The 22,150-nt window shown below is 38.4% G+C and overlaps 1 protein-coding gene across 3 annotated transcripts in view; it reads right to left on the bottom strand.

The window, feature by feature from the left end:
• Nucleotides 1-22,150, bottom strand: part of ANKRD17 (ankyrin repeat domain 17) — a 131,663-nt gene that overhangs the window by 96,185 nt on the left and 13,328 nt on the right. The window lies entirely within an intron of this gene.

The following is a 22,150-nucleotide window of genomic DNA, read 5'->3' as shown; positions in this document are numbered from 1 at the left end:
TTATAGAGTATATCCTGCATCAGTGCAGCTTACTGAGACATTAATGCCAGGCTCAGGCAATCCCAACATAATCAAATTAGAATGAATCTTCAGTAAAGTATTGAACAAGCAATCGCTCTGATTTGTATTCCATGTATTAGGAGTTTAAAGTTTTCCTACTTTCTGACCTTTGTATGAACACTTCTGAGCAAAAATTCAATAGACTGATTTTCATTCTTGTTTGTGTCTCAACAGAATTTTTAAATTCATTTCCCAAGCATGGCTCAGAATTCAGTATTTTTTTCCTATAGATCAGCTTCTTCTCTCCTTACAAAATTTCCAAGAGATGGGGCTGCTTGCAAGTTTCTCCTGCTAAAAATTCTCTAATCTAAACCTATAAACACTTTATTCTAAAAACTGAATAAAGTTTTCTGTAGTCTCAACACTAGATACAGATCCAGCAGAGGAAATGACCATATAAGAAACCAAAAACCACTATTTCCAGCTGCTAGGTTTTCAGTAGGGTGCTCTCTCTTGGATCTTCCTTTGTGGACTCTATCTTTTGTATCTGTTTCTGGCTACTAGATGTCTATTTAAAACTCCTCTCCCTGCCCAACCCTCTCTGCCTCCTGGAAGAAAAAAATAATTCTTTCCCACACTGACTTCGACAGACTAGAGAACCACTGCACATCCTATAATCTTCTAGCTGCTGCAATGGGGTGGGTGTGGGGGGGGGGAGGGGGGTTATGCACTCCTATACTCAGCTTTCTGCCTGCTGTGTAGTGGGGAGGAATGTTGAAAATTCCTCCAGCGTTCATTTTTGAATTATCACACCATCAGTGATTTGATTCTTACCAGTTTCACTGCTTCTCATGGAGATCTGGAAAACAGCTCTAGGGCCCTTCAACCACAATACAGCAAGAACTCCATCTCAAAGTATGCATCCGATGAAATGAGCTGTAGCTCATGAAAGCTTATGCTCAAATAAATTGGTTAGTCTCTAAGGTGCCACAAGTACTCCTTTTCTTTTTGTGAATACAGACTAACACGGCTCCTACTCTGAAACCTATATTACTTGAGGAATTTTACTGCTACTCATCAAATAACTTATTCGATGAACACTTGTATTCTCCCAGCTGTTCAGTTAGTTAAACATCCAGCAATTAGATTAACTCTAGCAAAATTTGTCAAATATATTAAATCTTTTCTGCTATTCAAAAAAGAATAGGAATGTCAAATTAAAATACAGTACATAAAACAATACACCTCTGTTTTATTCCTTTAAATCATAGGGGATATGGCTGTCAGACTCTGGGGATGCAGGTATTTTTCACTATAGGGTTTTTGGTAAATAATTCAACCTCTGTTTATGTTTGTCCTCTGGAAGCACTAGGGAAAAGCTATTCTCTATGACAGGTTTCAGAGTAACAGCCGTGTTAGTCTGTGTTCGCAAAAAGAAAAGGAGTACTTGTGGCACCTTAGAGACTAACCAATTTACTTGAGCATGAGCTTTCGTGAGCTACAGCTCACTTCATCGATGAAGTGAGCTGTAGCTCACGAAAGCTCATGCTCAAATAAATTGGTTAGTCTCTAAGGTGCCACAAGTACTCCTTTTCTATTCTCTATGGAATTCTTTCCTGTTGATAATCCTTTTATTGGGTCACAAGCACTTCCTATTAAATGAACTAAACTGCATCATGTGTGTAGAATTGTGACAAGGAGAGAAAGCTCATTATCAGTCCACATAAATTAGAAATTTGGAAGAGGCTGTAAACTGCTGACTTTGCAGTAGTTTATTCAAAATAACCAGATGTCTATGTATCACAGCCCATCCCTCCCTCTGGAGAGCTGTTGTCATCACAATCATTATAGTAAAAATTCTATGATGTAATTGAGGAATACTGAGCTTAAGTCAAGACTTTTGGGACTGTCAGCTGCCTCTGGCATTTAGGTTTCTTTTATGTGTGCATCCTGGAGATTAGATCCAAGACAGTGCCTTAAGTGGAAAGCCAGAGCACCCAACCTGGCATACTACTTTTTTCAAGATTCCAGAATGGGTTTCTGCCTGCGTGGTCTCCTGGACACCTTAAGCAGAACTGATGAACACCTAACCCTCATTCCAAGATGGCCAACAAACAGCTTCCCCTGAAAATCGGACACATGCTATCCCAATACATTGTACAAATTTTCATGAAGTAGAAAAAAGTGAATTATTAGGAAAACCACGGGTAACATTTTCAATTTCACACAGTATTCCCTGTAAAACATACCAGCCCTATATTATCTGTCCTTACAGACCAGGCTTCCTTGAAAAAGAAAAAAAAAAAAACAACTCATTTTCCCAAGCAAAGGGGAAGCAAGAGTCTGAAGTCATCCCCTGAAAGATCACTGATAGTAATATCCCTGTAAAAGGAGAAAAACAGGAATTCTGTAAGATAACGTGCAGATCACCTTTAGTGCTCTGTAGAATGCAGACTTTACGTAAACATTCCACTGCACATGTCTGTGATGGACAATCTACAAAATTCAAGTGGTGGGGACATGGGGTGTAGATTTTAATGGTTAATTAAAATTTATATTAATACCACAAATACACTAAGTGCAAGGGTTTTGCTAAAGCTGCTCATTTCAAAGTCACCCAGACTGCAACTGTAGTCCATGCCAATATTCTATAGAACAGTATCCTCATTTAAAAAAAAAAAAAGAAAGAAAAAAAACTGACCATATGCCATCTTTCACTTTCTTCCATATAGCCTTACTTTATTACATTAAGTAAAATCATCATGAAACATGAAATACACCAAGTTTCATTTTCCACAAACAAGTTTTACTGCAAAATATTGTTTTAGGGCAGCTTTAAACGCACAGTATTTCAGTAGAACTGTAATAAGTCTGTGTGATCACCCTATCAGTTGGTTTAGAATGTTCAAGCATCTTATAAAAGTATGTTTTGCTACAAAGCAACTTGATACAACCCCTTTGTGCAGAACCCAAATACATAAAATTGAATCCCTCTTATAGTATTAGCAATAATTGAATGCTAGTCAAAGTCACTGTCATGCAGTTTGTTAAAATTATGCTATGCAACAAGGACCTTCCTCACCACCTCTTAGCCCTGTCCATCTCTCTCTAGGTAGTCCCTCATTTACTAACATCTTAAATGGACAAGAACAAGGAGTCAGAGAGGGACAAAGATGCCCACTCGTCCTGCGATGCATGCAAAGGATAAACTGCAATCAGTCAGAAAGCCTCCATATCTTTCTTGAGGCTACCATAGCCACAGCCACTTTACAAACAACATTTTACACATTAAGTCCCTAAAGCGTAGAGGGCTTGGATCTCTGGTTCTTCAATGTTTTTTGCTTCCCTCCCTTCAAGCCCCTGCAAGCTGCGTCCCTGTATCATCACTTCCTTTTGTGAGCACAGAAGGGAAGACCCAATTCTGATCAAAATCCACATACACCCGAGCACCCTGGACCCAATATCTGTGGCCAGACCCATGTACTTGTGCAGCATACGGCACAGCGGCGACCCAATCCAGCTTTGGACTTCTGGTCGCTGCTATTATAAAAGACTTTGTGACCCTCCATCACAGAAAACTGGAAACTGAGGCTTATTTTGGTAATATTTTTAACTGAACTAAATATGAAAGTTAGTACATAATACACTGTATAGTTTGATAGCTGATTCAATTTGCATTGCTCCAAATGTATATCAATACAAAAACTTGTGGTCTCGTGACAGACAGAAGACTGCATTGTAGACGTCACAGGAAAACCAGGAAGTTTTCACAGCTGCAGCTTTTGGAACCCAGGAAAGCATGGGAGGCTTTAGACATCAGAGAAAGGTTACATCGCCTCTCATTACTCCACGCTTTGTGGATGGGAGAGAAATAAATGTTTTGTGGAAGGGCCACCATAAACATTTCATTGTCCACTAGCTACTCTACTGTTCCGTACCCCATATGTGTCTTGATATTCCATGATGGATAGGCACATTATATTGTTGTTTCTGCTAAAATCTACTGTTTCTAAAATGTTAACACTTAAAACCAGGAAGTGGAATCTGTCAATCCCCATTTTTATTGCTGTAAATAACTGGAATTCTAAACAATTCCAATGATGCTGCATGAACAGGAACAGACCCAGCTATGCTGGCTCTGAAGAACTAACAGGAAGAAAACCTGTAAAACTTATTTTTGCCAGAGAGAAGTAGAAAGGATTCTAAAACACAGATCTGTTGCTTATATAAAAATGGCATCTTCTTAATCACTTATGAGAACTGCACTTTAAATATCAGTAGTCTTCAGAGACACCAAGCTCAGATGAACGAGAGGAGTTAACACTTATCCCATAACAGTAGCAGTAAGAGATCTCCAGATTCAGACAGACTTTTTCACAACAGTTTACACATGGTTCATAAACTCTGATTCTAAAAGGTGGACTTCACAATCTTACGGCTTAGGGCTTTTTCAAACAACATTTTAGAATTTGAAGTAAAATTATTCAATAACTTGTTCAAAGAGTAGACAATGTGGCCACAAACCCATTATCCACAAGGCACTGATCATAATGTTTAAAAAAACAAAAATCCTTTAATTTCTTAGCTTGGAATTGAAATTCTCAACCCCTTAATGTTTCATTACTCTATTTATCACATACTAGATATATAGTTCTCTAATCAGTTTTCCATATATTTGCTAGTTGATTCAATTACTCATAAAAGTTTTAGATTTTAACCAAACTGTTTTCAGTTCCCTTGTTTCTAAGCTACCTCACCACCACCACTTCAGAAGCGTTTTATGTACAGAATGCACCTGGATTCAACAAGTTCCAGTCCCTATTTATTCTTAGAGTATTTCAAGGAAGAATACAGTGTTCCAGTTATTTCAGATCTCTGTCCGTATCCTGCTTCAAAATCAAAAACTATGCTGTAATCTAAAACAAGCAAATATTACTCAGGTTGAAGGAAAGCTTTGGTTTTTAGCTATGTTAGAAATGCATGGTAAAGAAAAACACTGATTTGTAGTTACAGCCAAAAATAATTTCAAAATTTGTATAAAATTCAAACACAAAAAGCCTAAAACTGGAATTAGCCAAAGTCTTGTAGTTTCTTAGTAGCCAACTGCTCATTAAAAGCAGACAATGATTAGCATTCTATTTCCTTGCTTATTAAAGAAAGTCCTGATTCCTCCCCCACCTCTTGATTTGTATGCTAGTCCTTATGCTTGGGAAGAAGCAAGATTCATTATTTTCCATCTTTAAGTGAACTGCAAAGATTTACAAAAATGTAATGGTTTATAGTTTAAGGCCCCAATCTTGCAAGATGATCTACACGGAAATCCCTGGACCCAAGCAAAATCCTACTGACTTCAGATTCGCTTGCAGGATTGGAACTTAATTACATATTATTGATTTAAATCCACATTTATATATATATATATATTTGCACTTTTTTTTAGAAAGTTTTCTCCTTTACTTACCACCTATTTTCAGTACAAAGGTATGAACATGTTAAATAATTTCCAAAAATGTACAGGTTCATTTCAAAATACTCATAGTACACAAATGCCACTTAAAAGGCTATTCAAGAATATTAGAACAGCAATTCACAGGATACATAGTTTTATTTAAACACTAACTAATACAGGTTAAACATAGCTTTAACTAGCAACTAAATTAATTCATAAGTCTATAGAGGAAGAATTCAAACTTGCAACACTAACCACGCCTTAGGCCTTTAGGAAAAAACTGAATTATCCCACAATAGGGTTAAACATCATCCACTAGTCACCTATGTTAAAGGAGAAAATAAAATCACTGGTTTCAGAGTAGCATCCTCACTGCATTTGCCACTTTTATGCATCCGATGAAGTGAGCTGTAGCTCACGAAAGCTTATGCTCAAATAAATTGATTAGTCTCTAAGGTGCCACAAGTACTCCTTTTCTTTTTTTAATCATAGAAAATCACTAATTCTTTAATTTTTGTACATCTTGTTTGGCAGAACTGCCTATCCACTTAAATATTTTATGGTGTCCCTGAGCAAAACACTCAAGTTTTGTTCCACACTTCTGTTCCCAAGACAAACAAAAAACAAAACAAAAACCAGTATCAGAACCACGAGAAATGAGTGACTAGTTAAAAAATTGCTTCTACTTTTCACTCATTTAGTTTTTATAAAAACCTTACACAGTCTTTGCCGCTTGCTTTTAATTAAGCATAGAGAAGGAAATAAAGGAACCTTAATTCCACAAAGGTAAACTTGAATACTTTTATTCTTGATTTCTAAGTCCAAATTTAATGGTTATTTTTATAACTAGCCAGTTCTAATATTAGTAGAATGTAAAAAAACTGTTCAATGAGATTTCCTTCTTCAAAACATCTTGATCACTCTTGATAGAAAGTTGCCTTACTGTATTTCCCCTTACCTATGAAGGATAATTTCTACTATTGTATTTATTCAGTTCTCTCATCTGCTGTTATCCACTCTTTAAGAAAAATCAGCCTCTTGCCACTAAGTGGGTCACACCATAAGCTCCATAAAATAAGGAAACTGTGCAAACAAATGCACACAATCTGAATCATACCTATTCTATTCACTTCAAAAAGTCTATATTCATAACATTTCTTAGTGAGACAGGTGAAAGGAGGCGCATTTGGAGAAGGTGGGTCAGGAAGCAAGTTTAGTAGAATGTCTGAACAAAAACTGAAAACACAGGTTAGTATATAGCTGAATGGAAAATTACTGGGCATCAGGAAACTGGACTGGTGGAAGGACGAAACAGTAGTTTGTAATTTTATCTGTTAAGACCATATGGTGAGGCATGAGCATTAAATGCATCTGGTCAACTGTTTCTAAAAAGGTTTAGTTTCTACTTCAGTCTTCCATTATCAGAAGTGCTAGGTTTGTACTTGAAGCAGAGAGATACTGGGGCTCTGAAAAGTAAGCATTTTATTAGCAATTGATCAGACAATTCCCACTCTTATACCACAAAAGCACACTGGACAGCAGATTATGTCATCTATTCATAGCTGATCAAGCAGTACTGGTCAGAAACAGTAACAAGACAGATAAACACATTTTCACATACTGAAGATGTTGTAGAGTGTGATGATTTATGACTTTAAAAAAAAAAAAGACCATCTCCTTCTTAGATGCCAACAGTTTATTCTGCTCCATTTTATGGGGGTATCTATATATGCTTTCCAGAATTTAAAAATCATACTTCATTTTAAGATTATTGTATGGAGGAAGGGAAAGAAAACGTATGTTAATTTCAATAAAATGTATAGTTAAAAACAACAGGAGTACTTGTGGCACCTTAGAGACTAAAATTTATTTGAGCATAAGCTTTTGTGGGCTAAAAATGTAAGCCCATCTCTAAATTAATACTATAGTTTTGTTTCTTAAACAACTGCACACCTGATTTTCACTGTCCAAACAGTAGAAATGCCAGTGGAGCGCAGCATGCCTGGTGGTTGGTAGAGGTGGAAGAATATGGTGGGAGCCCACTCAGGTGTCTGACGTAAGTTTTATAGCTGCATTAGCATGAACTTGTGAGTCACCATTTTAGTAGGCAGTACAGAACGCAAACTACTAAGAAGGCAGGACAGTGCTTCATACACCAAAAAAGAAGAAGAAATATGGAATAAGTTTTTAGTATACCTCAAGCATCAAAAGACAACAATTCCCCCAACTGAGGGCAACAAACAATTTGTTTATTTCACATTACTAGTTTAAATGGCCACAAGTTTGTATGATCAAACAGCACTTGTAAAAACATCAGAACAAGTCAAGAGCCAGAATGAAGCCTGCATCTCTTGAAACCCACCCAGTCCCAGGCTTAGTGGCTTTGTACACATGAAGCGATTCTGTGGGAGGGACTTATAAGATTAATTTGGATGGATTTCAAGTTAGTAAACCTAACAACTGTTCATTTGAACATATTTAAAGAAGAACCTAGATTCTTAGTCAAGAGCAAGTTCAGGAAGGAAACTATTTATATTTTATCTCTACCATAAAATGTGCAGACATTAGTCAGAAAATTTCCCTTACCTTTACCAAAGGGTAAATTATGTGCTACAGAATATCATTATTCATATCATACAGAGCCCCCGCAAGCATTACTTGGGTGGAATATGAAATCACCCAGCCCCAAGTGCTGCAAAGCAACTGCCTCCAACCTCAGCAAGACTGGATTCCAGAGTCTCTCCATATTACAGCTGGGACTTTGATACCTCCCAGTCTGCATTTCACCCCACCATTTTATTTTCACCTGGTTATTGTTATTGATGCTAGTAACAATAACTGAGCCAATTTTCCTTTCACCGGTTATTCAGATTTCAATCTGGTACAAACATCACAACAACTGACATTTATCTAAAGTTTGGGTGCCTTTGGGACTTGCACACACAAAAAACCAAGGACACGGGGAAAACTATAAATTTACCAAAACAGCAATTGCTCTCATCTTACCACACAGTAACTTGATCACTAGTCATGTGATCAATACATCTCAATGCCGCCAATGCACTGTCCCAGACAAATCAACTTAACTTTTTAAGCGACCTATGTCTGCTACTTTTAACTTCCTCCTCACTCTCTTATCTATACCCTACTCATAATTTAGTATGTGCTCACAGTCTTGCCCCCTCCTCTTTACTTCACCCCACTCCTCTTATCTGTCTGGAAACAAACTTCTGAATGCTCAGCTAATCATTTATTTTGAAAAGCGCTATGAAAAGGATTGAAATGACCTTCAAAACAGCCTGTTCAGATGGGCTAACTCAAGCATGAAAAATAATAAAACGTAGAAATTAAAATTACCTAGATGTACCCATTTCATTCTAAGCTGTGTATGTACTTTAAATAATCACAAAACTTATGCTGAGATTTTCATTCATGTCATATTCAATATTTACTCTAACAGTATTCCTTAATATACTTTTTCTTGTCCAGTTGTGTGCCCCTTCTTTGACAATACATGAATACGTCTATAAAGGTGTGCTCTCTTACATAAAAACAGTCTTGTCTTTTGAGGAATTTAAAATGGAAGTAATGGGAACCATGTTCTAAACATGGCTCTTGACATGGAAAAATACTTTTCTCCCAAAGTAGACAGGGAGAAAATGTGGCAGAAGATTACCAGGATTTTTTCTTTAGTGAGTATTAACCACACATTCAGAGATCAGTTACAGTTAGCAAAATGCCCTTTATCAACCCTTCACAATTTCTATAGTAAGTATGAGGTACTGTTTCTTTCTTTGGAAGTCAAATACATCTATTGACCTCAGTTGAAAATACAGCTTGAAAATTAACAAGTTAGAACATTCCTTGTCTTCTTGCTAGTTGATATGTTCTATTGGAATGCTTTGGCTGCGGAAAAAATAGCTTTGCAGCAGATAAGAATACAAATCCGACTGTCTTGTTGCCAACCCATTGTTCTGAGAATTCTAGCCAAAGCCAAATATTGAGCTGACTCCTAAGTTTAGTCATAGAATCATAGAATATCAGGGTTGGAAGGGACCTCAGGAGGTCATCTAGTCCAACCCCCTGCTCAAAGCAGGACCAATCCCCGATTAAATCATCCCAGCCAGGGCTTTGTCAAGCCTGACCTTAAACACTTCTAAGGAAGGAGATTCTACCACCTCCCTAGGTAACGCATTCCAGTGTTTCACCACCCTCCTACTGAAAAAGTTTTTCCTAATATCCAACCTAAACCTTCCCCACTGCAACTTGAGACCATTACTCCTTGTCCTGTCCTCTTCTACCACTGAGAACAGTCTAGAACCATTCTCTTTGGAACCACCTCTCAGGTAGTTGAAAGCAGCTATCAAATCCCCCCTCATTCTTCTCTTCTGCAGACTAAACAATCCCAGTTCCCTCAGCCTCTCCTCATAAGTCATGTGTTTCAGACCCCTAATCATTTTTATTGCCCTTCGCTGGACTCTCTCCAATTTTTCCACATCCTTCTTTTAGTGTGGGGCCCAAAACTGGACACAGTACTCCAGATGAGGCCTCACCAGTGTCGAATAGAGGGGAACGATCACATCCCTCGATCTGCTGGCAATGCCCCTACTTATACATCCCAAAATGCCATTGGCCTTCTTGGCAACAAGGGCACACTGTTGACTCATATCCAGCTTCTCGTCCACTGTCACCCCTAGGTCCTTTTCCGCAGAACTGCTGCCTAGCCATTCGGTCCCTAATCTGTAGCGGTGCTTTGGATTCTTCCGTCCTAAGTGCAGGACCCTGCACTTATCCTCGTTGAACCTCATCAGATTTTTTTTGGCCCAATCCTCCAATTTGTCTAGGTCCCTCTGTATCCTATCCCTACCTGCCACCGTATCTACCACTCCTCCTAGTTTAGTATCATCCGCAAATTTGCTGAAAGTGCAATCCACACCATCCTCCAGATCATTTATGAAGATATTGAACCATATCGGCCCCAGGACCGACCCTTGGGGCACTCCACATGATACCAGCTGCCATCCAGACATGTTGAGTCTAAACTCAATATCTTCCTTCAAAGAGCATCAGATCCAGAATTCCTGTAGTTTTACTCCGCTAAAGAGCGGTTTCTTAAATCCTTAAATAACCAAGTCTACAACATTAAAAAAAACCACACAAAAGAATCCATTATTTTGAGGTATTGTATGATAATTCTAGTGTAGCCAAAAGCCAGAGTACAGCTCTATATCACTACAGAGAAACTGGACTACACATAGAAAAATGTAGAAATGTAAAACTCCTGAAAAAAAATAATAATAAGGCATCTATCCCTAGGTCTGAATTTGCCCTGCTGTATTTGGTACTGTTTTTACTAGGATCCATTGACAAAGCATTTATGCTCATGGCAAAGGAACTCAGTCCGATACCTCTTCCAGGGATTCAAAGGCAAACTGAACATCCTCTTTGCATTTCATTTCAATAGATCCCGCTCTACCTGGGATGGAATAAATTTTTACGTCTATGTTGAGTGTACTAGTTCAAATTGAAAATCTTTGGCATTAAATCTTCCCAAGTCTTCTGAATCAGGGACCCGCAACATGAAAGGTGGCCTTACAGTGGTAAAAATGCTTCAGAATTGAATGTTTTACTTTACACTAGGGGTTCACTCACTTCATAGCTTCAGCAGACTGAGGTTATTGCACGCTCCAAGGGCTCCTTGCATTCCACCATTCCCTGTGCCCCACTCTCCCTCCATTCCACAGATTCCATGGAACTCCCCCAATCACCCCCAATGCCAGAGACTGGGCGCGCCCTCCTATTCCCACCTTCCCTCCATGCCAGGAGCTCTGTGACCCCCTTCCATCATACCAGGATGCCCAATACCCCCCCCCATGACAGGAGCTGTATGCATGCGTGCCCCATTCCTCCTCCTCTCCTCACTCTCCCCACCATTACCCTGTCAGAGATAAGTCATTGAGGATACCAACATGTTAAACTTTATTTGGAAGAGGGGCAGAGATGACATGAAAAGTACTGTTATACTGGAAGCCATCAATGGGCACCATCAACCAATCTAGTCTATAGACAATTACAGAGGTACTTGAAGCTGTGACTATGCTAAACAGATAACAACTCCATGTTCCTCTTCCCCCCCTTTGTCTTTCTAGTTTTCCTCAAAAATCATATGGGTTCTGGCCACCGATTCCTCGAACATTGCCTGAAAATTCTGAATATATCACAGGCAACCTTTAAAAAGTTATTACGTTACATACAGACAGAAATGCCCGAGTTGCGTGTAAAGCTTTCATAAGCTCAACCAACCTTATGGTTTTACCATACAGTAACTCTATAAAGTATATTCTGACATCAACTGCACTACTCAGTATTTTATCTTAATGAAAGTAAAGCAAAGGACAAAAATGAGGGACCACTCCTCTTGCTGAGGGGTTACAAAATTGGCAGTTCCTTTCAGTGCACAAGCAAAATAAACAGAACATAGCCCTGAAGAACTGCCCCAAAGCTACACTTTACAGACAGCCACTGCCCCCAAAGAGTTTTCAAATCTATATAAAATGAATGTACAAATCAAATGTCTCAATATACATGCCCTTAATAAAATTCTACCTTCTTTTTTCTCCATTTTCTATTTACCACAATCAGCTTGCAACAACAACTTCCTTTAGGCAAACCCCAGAGAAATATATGCAAGGTAAAGGCACACACCACATTTAGTGGGGCCAGTGAGGGCTACACTATATACTTACGTCAGATGTCGCTATGGGGTGTGGACCAACACAGCTATACCAACCTAACCCCCAGTGTAGACAGCCTATGTCGACAGGAGGACTCCTCCCACTGCTGTAGCTCCGGCCTCTTGCGGACGTGGATTAACTACATCAGTGGGAGAAACTCCCCCCCACCAGCACAGCGTCATCTTCACTCAACTACAGCGTTTTAAGTGTAGACTTGCCCTTCAGTGATGTTATACCTTCCGAAAAAATATGTAAGGGTGGCTTTTGCTTGCATGAATTTGTGCCCAGGGTGGGGGGGAAAATATGGTATTTAAGGCCAAAAAAATAATCTAATCTACTACAAAAGAATAGTTTATTGTTTCTCCTCAGTGAATGCACCTGCTTTTCCTCTGGTCTCTGAGAACTTCTCCCCTGACTCAGGCTACTTCTGGCATGGGGAAACCGCAGGGTAGGGCTCTATCACAGTAGTTGCCAGAGCCTTTCCCCACTTCTGCCACCACCACCACCAGAGCCTCTCACTGTGGTGAGGAAAGGCTCCATCAGCAAGACACTACACTGTTAAAAACAGCAGTGGAGATGTGATAAGCATTGCCTGGGGCATGTAGAGAGCCATGTACCCTTAAATTCTGGTGGGTCTCTACTCCACTTACCTACGCAGCGCCTTACCATCTATGCCCCAATTTATACACATGCTAGCTGGATGTGTGGTGTCTACAGGCTACACGCCATCGTAAGTGTAGACATACCTTAAGAGCCACCATGATCCAATTAACTGATCAGATTAGAGGCTTCAAATGCTCAAATTCTAATCCAGGCTCTGCCCAGTGGCTGAGCAAATTTGATGTTATTTAACTTCATGCCTCCGTTTTCCCCATCTGTAAAAAAATAGCAACCTCACATGGTATTATGAGGAAGTAAATTTATGTTTCTACAGAAGCCTCATTGTGTAAGTGCTTCTAACAAGTATTACTGTGTACTCCACTGTTCTATGGCTAGCAACTTTGTCACCGAAATCACACTCCGCTGCAGATATGTGCTCCGGACTCTGAGGTTTCATTAAAGGAAACATTTTGACCTCATGGTTGTAAAGATATCAAAACGGTAAGCTGAGAGACGTTATGCAGTACTGACTTCCAAAGTTCGTAGACAGCCTGAAATAATTTCCAAAGTACAGCAGAATCTAGGAACTTTACAAAAAAAAGTTAGCTGCAGTTTACCAGAGTACCCGGAGTCTTGATTATTGCACTGAACACCAGGTTAAGATTCTTGAAGTTCAACATACACCCCTTTTTAACACCAGTCTTGGCAATTCCAGTCCCATACCACTCCCCCCCCGCCCCCAAATACACACTCTATGAGTAGGAAATCCTCTGATACCTGGGTTTTAAAGAGATGGATTATGTTCAATTTTATTTTCTTTTAATACCAGAGACAGGACCTAAAATTAAAACTTGGAGATCTCCCACTTTTGGTTGATCGTCACACACAAGAAGCAAAGCTCTAGGTTGAGATCGCAGTTCCAATGTTTTCATGCATTCAAAAGGATGTTCTGCAAGAGCTACAAAGCCTATGGCTAGATCACCCACTCACGCTTTGGCTTTTAAGCTCCCTTAAAAAAAAAAAAATGTAAGACTGTGCAGTGTGGAACTTAATTTCTCTTCTCACTTTTCTTTTACGATTGAAGTAAGCAAAACAGGTATAGCCTAACAGAGGCTATTTGTATTCCAGTAAGGTAGAATTCTGAGGTGTTGAAATAAAAGATACCGGGCCTGTACTACATATTTACTACTTATGATAACAAAAGGCAGACAGAGTTTACTTAACAGCACATATGTAATAAAAGATGTCTCATTTTGTAGACAGGATAGATATTAGAGCACATGCTACTCAGATTACTCAAGTGGATAAGCATTTCAATATTTTTGGAAGGATCATCATACTGTGGGACTGTTTCTTTATTAAGAACAATTCACAATTACCATCAAAGGAAGAGGACCTTTGCTGTAACTTTTAGTAAATTATCTTTATTCAGATTTTAATGTAAAGAGACAGGCTGTTTAAAAACAATACATTCAGATTTAGAGTCAAGTTGCTATACATAATACATGCACATTATCCGTTTTCTTATGTTACAGTATCTTCACACATTGTTGAGTTATTCAAGAACATGCATTACAAACACTATAAAATGCATTTATATACGTTAGCTTTTAAGTAGGCTTGGAGAGATTATATTCTTAAAATATCAGTAAACGTTGATTTTACTGTACACACACAAACTGATTAAAAATATTTCCATCAATAATAATCCATAAAACACAATTTGTGTTTTAACTGTTATAGTTTTAACTTTTTGAATCTCAATTTCTACTGTCATTAAATAAATTATTGTCTGCCCCCCAGAATTTCCTGCAACTTTGAAAATGTAAAGCGATAAAAATAAAAAAAAAACCTCATAATTTCATGCAACTGTTTAAATTTAATTTGATAAAAAAATTTAAAATCTTAAAAATAAACATGGATATTATTCATCAAAATTATAAAAGCAAAAAAAAAGTCATATTCTGCCTTCTGAAACCACTAAAAGTTGCTGAAGAACAGAACTGTTAGGTAACAGGTTTTGTGATCATAAATTAATATAGTGAAACAGTGTCTGCAGAGACAGAATTAAGCTGCGTATTTCCAGAATAAGGAAGGACCTAATGAAAATTACGGAGTACAATAGACATTTCACTCATTTCTGTTAAAGAGCCCACCTCTTGTTTCCAGGTGTTGCCTTGTCTGTGCGAATATACGTTTGCACTTCACAAATGTATAGACACTGAACCCAATGGGTGCAGGTACAATTTCTGTATGTACCAGTATAACTTTAATGAAAGTGCACCCACTGATGCCTGTTTTAGGAGTGCCCCCAAATAATTTTTCACTTGTCAGAAACAATCACATGTAGGAGTAAACTGTTTTGGACATGCACAAATGGAGGCCTGAAAGAGGCCCTTATAAAAATTTACTGCTATCATGCTGAAGAAATTTTTTTATCTAGTTGCTGCTTCAGAAGAATATCTGCACACAGTTATGCCCATCATCACTTTGATTGGTGACTGAAACAGACAGAGGGCATATGTTCATGTATCTGCGGACTATTAAATAGAAGTAAAAATGCCTTTAGAACATACTTCAATCCCACTCACTTATTAGTATGCATTATTTGTATTATGATAGTACTTTGAGACCCTAGCCAAGATCAGGGACCTGTGGGGCTAGGCAACATATACATGCACAACAAAAGGGTCCCTGCTCCAAAGCATTTACAATCCAACTCGAGAGAAAGTTATTATAACTGTTCTCATTTTACATGTGGGGAAGTGAGAAACATTAAATGACTTGCTCAGGGTCACACACAGAATCTGAAGGACACCTGGAAATTACACCCAGGTTGCTGAAGTCGCAGTCCAGGGCCTTACCCATAAGACCATTCTTTTCATTTGCTTGAAAGAATGAATACTTTTGAGTATCTTATAACTATTCTCCATTGTGATTTCAGTGGAGTGACATGACAGCCACACAGTGAACAGACTTTTCTTCGGGATTGAACACGTTACCACTGATCTAATTTTTCTGCTGCCTCATCCCTTTGCCACTGCACTTCCTTTGCCAACTTTGATTGCATAAGGATGATGTGGTCTTTGTAGTTATGAGACTGAAAAAATGTTATGCCTTTTGAACTGAACAATTTACTTATCCCAATAAACATTTTGATTTAAAATTTTAGAGCTTCTTTATAAATATAAAAAGAAAAGGAGTACTTGTGGCACCTTAGAGACTAACCATCACATACCACACAACAGAACCACTAACCCAGGAACTTATCCTTGCAACAAAGCCCGTTGCCAATTGTGCCCACATATCTATTCACGGGACACCATCACAGGGCCTAATAACATCAGCCACACTATCAGAGGCTCGTTCACCTGCACATCCACCAATGTGATATATGCCATCATGTGCCAGCAATGCCCCTCTGCCATGTACATTGGTCAAACTGGACAGTCTCTACGTAAAAGAATAAATGGACACAAATCAGATGTCAAGAATTATAACATTCATAAACCAGTCGGAGAACACTTCAATCTCTCTGGTCACGCAATCACAGACATGAAGGTCGCTATCTTAAAACAAAAAAACTTCAAATCCAGACTCCAGCGAGAAACTGCTGAATTGGAATTCATTTGCAAATTGGATACTATTAATTTAGGCTTAAATAGAGACTGGGAGTGGCTAAGTCATTATGCAAGGTAGCCTGTTTCCTCTTGTTTTTTCCTACCCCCCCCCCCCCCGATGTTCTGGTTTAACTTGGATTTAAACTTGAAGAGTGGTCAGTTTGGATCAGCTATTACCAGCAGGAGAGTGAGTTTGTGTGTGTATGGGGGTGGGGGGAGAGGATGTGAGAAAACCTGGATTTGTGCAGGAAATAGCCCAACTTGATTGTCATGCACATTGTGTAAAGAGTTGTCACTTTGGATGGGCTATCACCAGCAGGAGAGTGAATTTGTGTGTGGGGGGGTGGAGGGTGAGAAAACCTGGATTTGTGCTGGAAATGGCCCACCTGATGATCACTTTAGATAAGCTATTACCAGCAGGACAGTGGGGTGGGAGGAGGTATTGGTTCATATTCTCTGTGTATATATAAAGTCTGCTGCAGTTTCCACGATATGCATCTGATGAAGTGAGCTGTAGCTCACGAAAGCTTATGCTCTAATAAATTGGTTGGTCTCTAAGGTGCCACAAGTACTCCTTTTCTTTTTGCGAATACAGACTAACACGGCTGTTACTCTGAAACCTGTCTTTATAAATATAAGAGACACTTTAAGAAGCTCTAAAGTTCAACAGCTCTGAGAAAAACTTCAGGAGCTCTGTTTCCAATTTACCACCTACCTTTTCAGAACTGTCCCACACACTCCAACATTAGTTCAATAAAAGCAGTAGCTGAACAGTCATTTCTTCCTCATAGTTGTTTTACTAATTATCTTGTACAACTTACATTTTAAAAATGATTACGCTTGTCATCAAGACGACACTTAGCCCGACTCTGTTTCCACTGAACAGTTGGAACAGAGTCAAGCCAACACTGAGCACTTTCAAAAATCCCACCCATAATATTTAAATCTCCTTTAATAAGTTAGAACTTTGTTTAGGTACTTAATGTTTTTTGGCAGCAGAGGGAAAAATCAAGACTGCCAACGGGACTAAAAGGGAAACATTTCAGCTGGCAGGAAAATACTTAAGGACCACCACTGAATTAAACAATATCAGAATACTTAAAAATTTTGAAATTTAATAGTCCTAGAATTCTAATATTCTAAAAGTCAATGGAAAAAACCTGTAGATCTTTTTTCCTTGAACACACTTGTTATATTAGATATCAGCGATTTACTAGGAAGTTCCTACCTATGGTAAAAGCACACATACCACAAGATGTCTAAATAAAACTTCTGTTCCTGTTGAAAATCTGCACAAGTATCTTGTCCAATAACTCTCCCCAAATCCTTCCTTTGACTCAATTAAGAGAACTTTGTCAAGTGTTCTGCAAATAGTGTCGGGGGGAAGGGGGGGTTAATGCAGTCAAACTATGTGAAAAAGGAAAAAATTCTTTTATGTAAAGAATGAATCTCTGCTCTAAACGCAGAGATCCCTCTTCCATAGCCCTGCAAACATCAACTATCAAGGAAATGTATTTATGATACTGATCACGTGTCATGTTATATTCAAAGAGGAAGGAATACAGGATTAATCTATTTTTAACTTCGGGAAAGCTGACTCAGTCTTGAACATTGCATAACAACATATGGGTAATTCATGTTTTGATAGTTTTCTTCAAGCTTACTCTACACATTTTGTCTCTAATGTTTAACTTGAGATTTTAATAGATGTTGGGTTGAACTTGTCAATAGTGCAAATTAAAAGTTCTATTTTTACTTTTAAGTGTGCTCATAAGTGTTTACACAAGGAAACGTTTTTACTCTAGTTTAGAAATTCCAAGTTTCAGATTTGATTTACTGAGTTCATTTTCTGTATTCTATTTGATGTACATTTTGAAACCACTTAACATAAAAATAGATATTAATTTCTGATGTGTACATATGCTTCCTATTACTGGAATTAACTATGATGAATACTAGATAAGGCTTGCACAGTTTAGCCTCTTCTCCTAGATTTGAGGAATTCTGAAGAGGCTGCAGACAGCTACAGATATATAAAAGTTGTTGGACAGTTACTTTGAATTGTGGCCTGGATCTAGTCGTAAAAGATGCAACTACAGTAGATGCATGTTAAGGCCGGTAAAGAAGGTAATTTTATAACAGCATGCAGTGGAAGTCAAATAAGATCACAGAATGTTAGAACCATTAGGAAAGGGATGGAGAACATAATTGAAAATATCAAAGTCACTATATTAAGCCATGGTACATCCACACTTTTGAATACTGAGTATATCTGAACAAAGATATATTAGAATTGGAAAAGATGTAGAGAAGGGGAGCGAAAATTATTAGGGGTATGGAACGGCTTCCAGACAAGGAGAGATTAAAAAGAGGGGGACTGTTCGTCTTCGAAAAGAGATGACTAAGGGGTATATGATAGAGGTCTATAAAAACATGAATGGTGTGAAGAAAGTGAATATGGACGTGTTATTTATCCCTTTACGCAATACAAGAATCAGGAGTCACCCCAGGAAATTAACAGGCAGCAGGTTTAAAACAAACATAAGGAAATACTTCTTCACACAACACAATCTGTGGAATTCAGTGGGATGTCATGAAAGCTGTAAGTATTAACTGGGTTCAAAAAAGAATTAGGTACGTTCATGGAGGAAATGTCCATCAATGGGCCTACTTGCCAAGAAGGTCAGATGCAACCCCATGCTCCAGGTGTCCCCTAAACTTCCAACTACCAGAAGTTTGGACTGGACGACAGGGGATGGATCACTCCAAATCGTTCTGTTTGTTCATATCCTCTGAAGCATCTGACACTGGCACTGTCAGAGACAGAACACTGGGCTAAACAGAGCACTGGTCCGACCCCATATGGTCATTCTTATGTTTGAATAAAATAGATCAGTAACTGACTCCCTGACTCCCTCAGTATCTTAGAAATGCCGACATTTAGACAGAGTACCACCAACAAAACTGAAAGAGACCAAGTAGTAATGAGTGTATTTAGTCCAAATGTCCTCCTACAGAGAAATCTCACCAAATAAAAAGAAAGGAATTGCTATACCACATCAAGCCATAAGTCCAATTTACCAGGTATTCTGTCTCTGACTGTAGCTATTACATGATACTTCAAATAAAGGTGCACAAAAAGAGGGCAATTACTGAACAACCTAGTCATAATGAAATGTGCCTGCCTTAACCTTTGTCAACTAGTGGTTGACTTATGCCTTTGGCCACATTATCATGTCCAGTCCCTTCCCCTTTTTAAATCTAGTCAATGTACTAGATATTCTCAATATCCATATAAATGTCTAATTTTTGTTAATCCTACTTAACTTAATATCGAGCAACAGAATTTCCATCATATTAGTATGCATCATAAAAAATTTCCTGGTTGTTGCCTTTCCAATTTAAATTTGTTATCTTGTTTATATTATGAGAAAAGGTAAATATGAGCACTTTATATACTTTCTCTATACCATTCATTTTATATCTATATTCCCCTTTTCATCTTTTCTCTAAGCAAACAAGTTACAGTCTTTCTAACCTCTTCATAAAGCAGTCTTCCCATGCCTCTAGTCATTTTCAGATAGAAGTTAACACCACACAGAAATAATGGTTAAACTGGAGTTCAGGTTGAGAGTGCAGATAAATTGGAGTTATTTAAAAAGTATACACATTACAAAAATAGGAAAGTCAGAATCAAGATGACAGGAACTTTTAAAAAAAAATTAAAGATAGGAAACTGCAGGTTAATGTTAACATTACAAAACCCCCAAACATCTGGAAAAAAATTCACATTTATGATAATCAATATTAACTCATCTCCTGCAGATATGTCATTTCCCTCCTATTCTCCTCTTTTATGGGTGGAGTACAGTACAGAAAAATGATTATATAATTCGTTTTAGACTCACACATTCTAAGACACTAATCACGATGCCTCTTCACATTAAACTTACTTTTCACAAAATTTCATTATCTGGATATAGTGTATCTTCATATACAAACCTCCTATCTGTGTACATGACATCTATAACCATCAGATCAAGTCCCATGAGGTGTTGAGCAAACGCACAGAATTGAGTGTTTATCGAGAAAGGGAAAGGATTTGCTTCAGTATTGTCTCTCTAATCAGGCGTTTGTAAAACAAATTTTTTGTGGACACACCATATGGTTAAGGAGAAGGCATTTTTTATTTTCACCAAGACAAAACTGTCACTGATCTATATCATAATCAGTTTGATTCTCTTCGTGCACCTGTATGTAGGCAGAGTTTGAATAAGCCCTCCCCTGACATCTAGTGATATTCTGGGGGAAAAGACTTCAAGAGCAACTGTGTTTGCATAGGCACACCTACTCTGCCTACGTGCGCAGCATGTTGGGAGTTTCTTTCCCAAAATGATCAACTTTGGCTGCTTTTGGGTTACAATTCACTTCAGCGCTGATCATCAGAGCCCTGGGTGCTTGGGATCCCAGTAATGAGCAAGTATTGTGGGAATCTATGCCTCGCTGATGCAGCTATTCATGGTGTTGGACATCATCAGGTGTTCAAGGGACATCTATTTAGAACATATCAGACATCAGCAATACCAAGAGATGAGTTGGAGTGCCATTGAGAAGCAAAGTCACAAAAGTAGCTGAAATACTTCTCTGACGGATTATATTTACTGAGGGACAATCTATCCTAAATTCTCCATTACTGAGGGACAAGCTACACTCTTTGCTATGTTTCAGAGTAACAGCCGTGTTAGTCTGTATTTGCAAAAAGAAAAGGAGTACTTGTGGCACCTTAGAGACTAACCAATTTATTTGAGCGTGAGCTACAATTGGTTAGTCTCTAAGGTGCCACAAGTACTCCTTTACTCTTTGCTATATTTGCTTCCCACAAGCGACATCTGATAAGACAAGGAGATCATCATAAGTATAGAAAGATATGTCATGCAGAAATCAATAGGCACTACTGGGTGTTCAACAACTTTGAAACTCAGTCTTAGGTGCCTATATACTCTTAGTATAACTTATGAGTGATGTACCCAAATATTTGGATGCTAATATTTTAACCATATTGTTAAATTTATTAAGAATGGTGGGAGCCTAACTTTACCTATGGCCATACATATGCCAAGAGGAGAGCGCTCTCCCATGGGCATAGCACATCTTCACCAGAGGCGCTACAGCGGCGCAGCTGCATCAGCAGCGCTGCTGCATCAGCAGCGCTCTAGTGTAGACTTGCCCTTACACTACGTGGAATCGTGTACTTTTTGATGCACTAGTGCATCGTAGCCAAGACAAAGCTCATCTGAGGCATGTTACAAAGGTCATCATAACCCCAGGAGTGTGCCATCCCTATTTCAATATGGATTATTATACATTTGACTAATGTTTTCTGTAATTTGATCACATCCGTCCTATTTTGACTAATATCACAATAAATTTCTATTAACAAGCTTTTCCTAGGCGTTGGCTGAAGTTTGAGACCTCTCTCAAGAAAAAGACTAATAGTTCATCAGCTACAATGATCTCAAATTAGTGTCTATCTCCTTTCCGGGGTGAGATTTTTTTCCAGCAACACTTAGAGGACCCAATAACAATTGGATCCCCTGCACAAACAGAGGTAGACAAGGTCCCTGCCCAAAGTGTTTACAATCTATATTTTTAAGGTCTTAATTATTCCTTCAAATCTGGAGAATTTTTTTTAGCTTTGCAAGAGATGTATTTCAGTTTCCAGTCAAAAATACCTTTCCCTTGGATCG

Source organism: Lepidochelys olivacea (assembly GCF_965140295.1).
Source record: "Lepidochelys olivacea isolate rLepOli2 genome assembly, chromosome: 4".
NCBI classification, from domain to species: Eukaryota; Metazoa; Chordata; order Testudines; family Cheloniidae; genus Lepidochelys; species Lepidochelys olivacea.
The sequence above is the reverse complement of the archived record's forward strand: the minus strand, read 5'-3'. Positions and strand labels throughout refer to the sequence as shown.